Genomic DNA, 8772 nt, shown 5'->3' with positions numbered 1-8772 from the left:
TCATGTCTCTGTTAGTGTTTGTTCTCTTCCCTTTTTCTGTCACCAAGCTGACCCCTTTATCTCAGCAGAACAGCTCCCTTCTCTAGTGCTGAGGCGGTTGCCTGTCTGCCTTACACTTAGGAGGTGTTCGGACTGCCTGATGAATGCAAAGGTTTAATGTGTGGTTTCCGAGGATTGGACACAGTTTAGAGTAGTCAAGGCAGAATATAATCTCAATGTGTGGATTTTATAAAATTTCAAAAGTGTAGTATGCAGTGTGATTTCATTGTCTACTAAAGGGTCGAATACAGCTCTGTGGTTGAAGGGGGAAAGTTCAAATCTCACGAAGTGCCTGTGCCTAGAATTGACTTTACCAGTTTGAAAGCTTTTGGAGGTAGCCACTTGTTTGGTAATAGTAAATACTGTAGTACAAATTCTGAGGAAATAATCAGAGCCTAAAATGTGACCTTTGTTACAAGAGATGAGCAGATGCTAGTCTGCTGACCCTGTGGAGAGCAGTGGGAGGGGGTGTTAATGGTGCAGAGGCTGGTCAGGTTGCAGGGCAAAAACCTGCTGGCCTGTCAGGGGCAAGGCAGACAGGCCAGCCCTTGGGGCCTTGTGAGGCTGCCTCTCATGTTCTTTGGGATCCTCTAAATGGCTTATTCTCCAAACTCATTCTGAAGCTTATTTTTCTCCTTTAGACTTCTTTATGGCACATGCTCTAATGCCATTCCACTGAGAAAAAACATTTTCATGCTCCAAATGCTCACTGCACATACTGCCTTGTCTGTAATACTGGAGATCTGTTCCTCGCACAAGAAATAAAATTGGGTTCTGTCCCCAACCTTCATTCTGCTAGACTCCTGTTTATTGGAAGAAATATCCAGTGTCTTGTCACCGGAATGTAGCAACTGATGCTGGAAGGGTTGGCATGCTCTTGGTGGAGCTGTGTGAAGCAGTAATTTGTCTTCCTCTTAGAGCTGAACAGCCACTAAGACCATAAAAACAGAAAAGACCCATTGATAGATTAGATGGCCAGTTCTCCATGGGCATTACAAGGTCTGGCCTCATCACTGGGATTAATGTTTGTTCTAGTGTGTTCCTTATAAGGAAAAGAAAATGAAGAATTTTCTCACATTTGATCGGAATGAACATAATTAAAAAGTGTAATGCTACTGAGTTGCTAAGAAATCAATCACTTTAATTGGAAAGATTTCCTTACCTCTGTTACTAGGCTCTTGGTAATTTAAAATTGGAATCCCTGACAGTTTGTGATAAATTGGCAGAGCAGGAAAGAAGTTCTAATTACGCCTGGATTATTCCAGAGTGAATAGAAAATTGTGATCGAAGACATGTAGAGAGAGAGAGAGAGAGAGAGAGAGAGAGAGAGAGAGAGAGAGAGAGAGAGAGAGAGAAAGAGAGAGAGAGAGAGAGAGAGAGAGAGAGAGAGAGAGAGAGGGAGAGGCTAACAGTGAGCAAAGAGTTGCTGAAAAAAATTTCAAGCAGCTAAAGGATAAATTCATTTGATGTGACGGAAACAAGGGCCTATGTATCTGAGAATCTGCAGATGTAAATTAGATTTCCTATAAGCATATTAGAAAAAGCTTACATACAAGAATGTTCTTAGGGCAGGAGAGATGGCTCAGTGGTTAAGAGCAGTTACTATTCTCGCAGAGGACCTGGGTTTGGTTCCCAACACTCATATGGCAGCTCACAACTGTCTCTTAACTCCAGTTCCAGAGTTAAGAACTCTGTTCATACCTTCTTCTGACCTCCATGGCCACTACATGCACATGGTATACTTAAACATGCAGGCAAAATATAAATATATGTAGAAAATTCTGTATGTGAACAGAAATTAACCCTATTTACTAGCTAGTCTTGGACCTCACTTGGGGAGCAAGATGAAATTTGTGGTCTGGTGAAATGACTCAGTAGGGAGAGGCAGTTGCTGCCAAGACTGACAACCTAAGTTTGTTACCTGGAACCCACATGGAAGGAGACCCTGACCTCCACCCATGCACTCCCTTCATTTCTGAAACTTCCCTAAGAAGACCTGAGGAAGAGGCTGGATTTTTGGTTGATGACCTGAGGTATACATTTATTTTGAAATACTTGTGTTTATTTTATAAATTATTTTGTTACCTTATAGGGTTTATATTGCAAAAAGATATATAAGTATAGATACAATTCTAAGCTTATAGAAAATTGACTAGATTAGGTGAACGGGCTATGCTTCAGCCAGAATCAGGGCTGACAGCTCTAGGGACTTAAGGGTGTGCTTTTTTAGTATGTACATACATGTGTTTTTATGAACTATTAAGGGTGGGTTGGATACATTGAACTTCATCTCTACATGGTGTTTATTCCAAAGAACAAGGACATTCAGAGCATAATTACTGTTTTGCATTTATTTTGTGTATGTATCTGGGGGGGGGCGGTATGGAGGTCAGAGGACAGCTTGCGGGAGTCAGTTCTCTCATCTTTACAGCACAATTAAATCAGACATTTAACACATGAACTTGATTTACAGTTCATACTCAAGTTTTGCCATTCACCCCAGGAACATCCTTTGTAGCTATTTTTCCAGTTCAGTATTTAGATCACACTCTCGCACTTAATTGTCGTGTCTTTTCATCTAAATATAAAGTAGTCCTTCAGCCCTATTCATGTTATTGGCAGGCTGTGAAGAATCTCTGAAGGCCATTGTGGAGTAGAATTGGGTCTGTCCACATTTGTTCTTGTGGCTTCTTCAGGTCTTGCATTCTATCAGGGATACCACACAGCTGACATCCTGTCCTGTGTGTCCCGGCAGGAGCTCCTGATGCTGGTCTTTGGTTGTACCACTTTGGAGCCTTGGCTAACATGTTTGTGAGGCCTCCTTGCTGTCATCTTGCTACTTGGCTCTTGGTGATAAATAGTAATTTATGGAGAAATATTTTAAGACTAAATTTCATTTTCTTCCTTGAATAAATTACATACAAGTTCCATGAAAAGAAAGTGAAGTTTAAGGAGAAGGTGAAGTGATACATTATTTTTGCTTACAACACCTCTCTCAAACACCCAAGAATATAAGCAGAGCTTACAAAACAAAGTACATTTTGGGAGGCCCAAACCAGTAGTCAAGTATGTGCATTGTAGAAAATAAATTTGGACATGTTCTGGGTGTTCCAGTTTAGATTCAAAATATGCCCCCCACCCCTCCCATTCCCAATGCAAAGCAGTTCAAGGTGGAGGCTTTTGGGAGGTGATTGGGTAATACCTTTGGGTAATAAGCCCACTATAAAATGTGCTGGGGGAGGCCAGATAAGGTGGTATATGCTTTTCATCTCAGAAGTCAGGAGGCAGAAGCAGGTGGGTGTCTGAATTTGAGGCCAGCCTGGTCTACATAGATTGTTCTAGGCCAGCCAGGGCGACATAGTAAGACCGTGTCTCAAAAAAAAAAAAAAAAATGCTGGGGGAGAATCTTTGCATGTTGGATGCATTTACATCTAGAGCAAATTTTCTAAGAAAGTAGGTACAGCCTAGCTCTATCTTTAGCTCTAGCTCTTACCTGTTCAGCTACTCCACAGTTTCCCCAGCAGCTAACAAGCTAACAACTGCAGCAGACAATTATTCAGTGTATTCCATGAACAAGATTCTTGTGAAGACTTCCATGAACGAAACAGTCAAGATTTTGAATTGGTCAGAATTTTGTTGGTTGCACTAGACAGAACATTTTATACAAACTGGCTGAAACATTTTTTAAAAAGAGAACAGAAAGAAGGGAGGATTTATTGGTTGATAGAACAAGAAAGTGGAGCAGGGCCGTCCAGCCTCTCTACAGCCCCACCTTCCTGACCTGGGCCTTAGCTTGCTTTCACAACGTGCTTCACGAGCCCCCTGTGGCGACAGTGATCTGACACTGCCATTGCACATAGGCTGACCAGGTGAGAGCATGTCTGCCTCACCTTCATTGCCTGAGCCAATGAAGAAAGGACAGGCCATTGGATACAATAAGTCAAGGTTTAGCTACTGCTGCAGCTGAGTGCCAGGACCAACCCCAGCTAGGCCTTAATGGAAACCTGGTAGTTTGCTAAATACACTGCCTTTGAGCTAGATGTGGAACATACCTGTATTAATTACTTTTCCATTGCTATGTTAAAACACCGTGACCAAGAGAACTTACAGAAAGAAGAGCTTGTTTCAGCTTACAGTTCCAGGTTCTAGAGGGATTAGAGTCCATCATGGCGGGGAAGCATGGTGGCGGGAGGTGGCCAGAGTAGAAAGCAGAACACTCACATCTTGAAGCAGGCACTGGAAGCAGAATGTGACTGGAAATCCGGCAAGGACTGAGAACTCTCAAAGCCCACACCAAGTGACATGCTTCCTCCAGCAAGGCCACATCTCCCAAAACCTTTCCAAAACAGCGCCACCAACTGGGGACAAAAACGTCCAAATACTTGGAGCCTATGAAGGACATTCTCATTCAAACCACAACAATACCTATAATTCTAGCATTCAGGAGGCTGAGGCAGGAGAACCGCAAGTTGGATTTCTGCCTTGACTACATGGTGAGAACCTGTCTACAGCAATAACACTGAATTCTGATTTTAAAATATTTTATTGTTTTTATTTTATGTATATAGTGTATTGCCTGCATGTATGTAAGTACACCCGTGTCGTGCAATTCCTGTGGAGGTCAGAGAGGGCATCAGATCCTCTGGAACTGGAATTATAGATGGTTGTTAGCTGCCGTGTGGGTGCTAGGAATTGAACCTGGGTCCTCTGCAAGAACAGCCAATGCTGTTAACCATTGAACCAAGTCTCCAGCCCCAAATTCTGATTTTCTTTTTCAAGACAAGTTCTTGCTGTGTGGCTCAGGCTAGCCCAGAACTCAAGATCTTTCTAACTCTGCCACTCTTACATCAAGTACAGGGATTACAAGTGTGTGCCAAAATTCTGTTTTCTGTTGCCTTTGTAGAATTCGCAGCCTAGTTGGAGATCTGTATAAATAACTAAACAAATGGCTGCAGTACAGGAAAGAACACAGAACTGTGACACTATAAGGTGTCTAGACTGGAAGGTGGGAGGTAACATTTAGGCTGAACTCTGAATGATTTCAGGAGTTCATGAAGGAGAAGGATTTAAAGAGACAGGCACAGGAGAAATGTGGACATCTGTGGGGAGGGAAGACAGTTATCATTTGGCTTTTAAAGAAGTATTTTATTTTGCCAGGTGTGGTGGCGCATGCCTTTAATCCCAGCACTCGGGAGGCAGAGGCAGGCGGATCTCTGTGAGTTCAAGGCCAGTCTGGTCTACATAGTGAATTCCAGGACAGCTTGGGCCACAGGGAGACCCTGTCTCAAAAAGATCAAAAAAAAAAAAAAAGAATTTTATGTAGATGAGTGTGTTGCCTGCATATGTGTAAGTACACTAGTGTCATGCAGTGGCCCAGGGTTCAATCCTCTGCACTACCAAAAAGAAAAAGAAAAGAACAACATCCAGCCACCACAGAACAGCTCTTTCTTCCATTCTCTAATGGCTGTCTACGGGTTGGCTCACTTGGATGGCCTTATCCCTTCTGCCTGCCTATTTGGTTGGCAGCCATTTGGTGGAAGTGACCTCATCTCCTGGGACTTAAAACTACTAGGGGGAACTGAGACGCCAGGAGTCAGGGAGAGAAGGGGATTGTCAAGGACAGCCAGGTCAGAAGAACTCAGGCAAGCAGCCTGATGACCGTCGCTGAGTTGAATAGAGAGTTCCATGAAGACCCAGTCAAGCTCCAGAACACTGATATTCAATCTATATCCTTCATATAAATTAAATTGATATAAATTCAAGTGTGTTCTGGAAAAAAAAAAAGGTAAAAGAAAAGACCATTTACACTGTGCCAGTGATTCTACCTGCCATCCTCTCAGTGAGTTCAGAGCCCAGTCACAGAAACAGATGCAAGTCGGCCACTGTCTCAGGAAGGCAGATTTTGGTACCTATCACTGCAGATCTATCTCGCTTTTTGCAATTTTTCCAGTGAAGGGTGACAGAGCATGCACTAAAAAATACACCACTCTGGTATAAGAATAATTTTTAGCTAAAGACACATTTTTTTTTTCAAGAAACAGATGCAAGAAGGGCTGTGATGCAGCTCAGTCATAGAGCGCTTGCCTGGCGGATACAAGGTGTGGGATTCCATCCCTAGCACTGAAAAATAATAACTAGATAGGTAAATGACACTCTAATATCCACTCTTCTTCCGGTAAGTAGAAGGCTAAAACTTCATGTGAAAGATGCCTGTCCCGCAGCAGGGAAGAGACATTCATCCATGGAAGCCACAGCCAAGAGAATGCTCTACAAACAGATTCTGAATACACACCTTCCTTTAACCTCTCATAATTCAGTCAACCTTTCTGCCTCTCTGTTCAACCTAACATAAAAGCTTTTGGTAGCCCGATGTGATGGCACATACTTTTAGTCCCAGCACTCAGGAGGCAGAGGCAGGTGGATCTCTGTGAGATCAAGGCCAGTCTGTTCTCCATAATGAGTTCTAGGCCCGTTGGGGCTACAGGGAGAACATGTCTCCAAAAGAAAAAAAACAAAAAACTTTTGGGTTTCACTGCTCCTTTGTTTCCTTGTGAGCTGCTCCCATGTTGCACACAGCTTAGGAGCTCTGCTCTTGTTAATGTAGCTTCTATTAACTGGACTCTCAGGCCCAGTTAGAGCCCTAACACAGCAGAGGCAAAGTTTTGCTTCCCCTGCCCAAGTAACATTTTTCCTGAGGGCAAGTCAATAGCTCAGAAGAAACAGCAATCTCTCCCACTATTGGAGGGAAAACTGGTTACTTTTTGTTATGATATGAATATGAAATGTCTCCCACATGGGGCTAGAGAGATGGCTCAGCAGTTAAGAGAACTGACTGTGGTTAAGAGCTCTTACAGAGGACCCAGGTTTGATTCTCAGCACCCACATGGTGCCTATCAACTGTCCATAACTCCAGTTCCAGGGGATCTGACCCTCTTCTGACCTCCACAGGCATTGCAGGACACTTACACACATGCAGGCAGTACACTCATACACATAAAAAAATAAATAAATTTAAAAATTTTAAAAAGAAATGTCTCCCACAGGCTCATGTGTTGAACACTAGTCCCCAGCTAGTGGACTCTTTCTGGAGGCTGTGGGAACTTTCTGAAACAGGCCCTAGCTGGAAGCAGAAGGTCACTGGAAGCGTGTTAGCCACTCTCTCATTGCTCTGATGAAAGCAACTTGTTTACTTTTGCTCACAGTTTGAGGGTTCAGTTCATGACAGGAAAGTCTGGGCGGAAGGAGCAAAGGTCATTGCATCCATAGCCAGGAAACTTGCTTTCTCCCTTTTATTCAGTCCTGAACCCCAGTCCATGGGATGGTGCTGCCCACATTCAGGGTGAGTGTTCCATCCTCAGTGAAATTTTCTAGAAACACACTTCATAGACACACCCAGAGTTATGCTTCCACCATGGTTCTCAAGGCAGTCAAGCTGACAGTGAGCATTAATCCTTACAGGGAGCAGGCCCGCCAAGTCTCTACCTGGCCCCGTCCCTTACTCTTTTCTGCCTGAGGTGAACAAACTCCTCTATCACATGTTCCTGCCCCCACCCCTGAAGTTCTGCTCAAGCACATAGGGCCAAGCAATGTGTGAGCTAAAACAACCACCCCCGCCCTTAAGTCGTTCTGTCAAGTATTTCGACAACACGGACAAGAAAGCCAACTAACACATTGGCTTTTTGAGAAACAATGTGCGGGTCACCAAAATGATACTGGACTAGAGAACGGTTCAAGAAAATCAGTCATGAATGGGATTTTGTAGCCTGACTCAAGAACCTAACCTTTGCAACGCATGACTCAGATACAGAAATGTGAGGGGCGAAGGGAAATGAGTGAAGGAATCCTGTCCCAAGGAGTCAAAGACCTCCAGGAGGTCTGGGTGTAAAGCTAAAGACGGGAACATCCAGCTGGTGGGATGCTAGAGGATCTATAAGCCCAGGGTGCCACCATCTCTCCTGACCTCTGCACAGTCCCCTCCTCCATCGGTTTCTTCCACCTCATTACATAACTAAGGGCTCTCCCCATGGGAAAGCAGTTGTTATGGTTTGAACGTACAATGTCCCCATACGCAAATCTCATGCAGTGAGACAGCCAGGAAGTCACAACAGCTACTTTACTGGCTGAAGGAGAAAACAAGGAGGTGACCCAGCAGCAGCACAAAGGTCCCACTGCCTGGTGAAGACAGAGCCTCCTAGGGCAGAATAACCCAGCTGCCCCACTGACAGCCTGAGCAAGGAGAAATAGCTGGCTTCTCCCTTCCTCCTGACCTTAGCTATCTCCCTGGTGCTTCTGACTGCCATCCTGTGCAGACCAGCTAGCAAGGAATTCTGGGAGCTCCTGGCGTCGGGTGTGGCCTGCAGGAGCAGAGGGGCCACTCGAGCAGTTGCTGTGGGCCAAGTCTCCGTACTGTGCCCTTCAGGCCAACAGCCTCAAGTCCAAAAGCAAAGGTTTCAGAACTTAGGTGGTCAGAGAGTGTACCGCAGGTGCAGACTAATTCAGGAGTTGCTTTTGTCAGGGTGGAGCTTGAACTTGGCACTCCTGGTTCCTACTAGTGAAAGGGAAGGCCCACCCTTGTCCTGCCAACAGGATGGGAAAATAAGTGAGAGGCTCTTGGGATTTGAGTGTGAGCAAATCGCCAATACCACACCAGCAGAACAGCATGAGTCCTGAGTGAGGTTCATGTGGTGATGCAACAAGGGACCAGGCAACGAGCCATGTATCCTGAAAGGTCTT

The sequence above is a fragment of the Nannospalax galili genome, unplaced genomic scaffold, assembly GCF_000622305.1.
Source record: "Nannospalax galili isolate Female #2095 unplaced genomic scaffold, S.galili_v1.0 scaffold306, whole genome shotgun sequence".
NCBI classification, from domain to species: domain Eukaryota; kingdom Metazoa; phylum Chordata; class Mammalia; order Rodentia; family Spalacidae; genus Nannospalax; species Nannospalax galili.
This window is presented reverse-complemented; position numbering follows the sequence as displayed.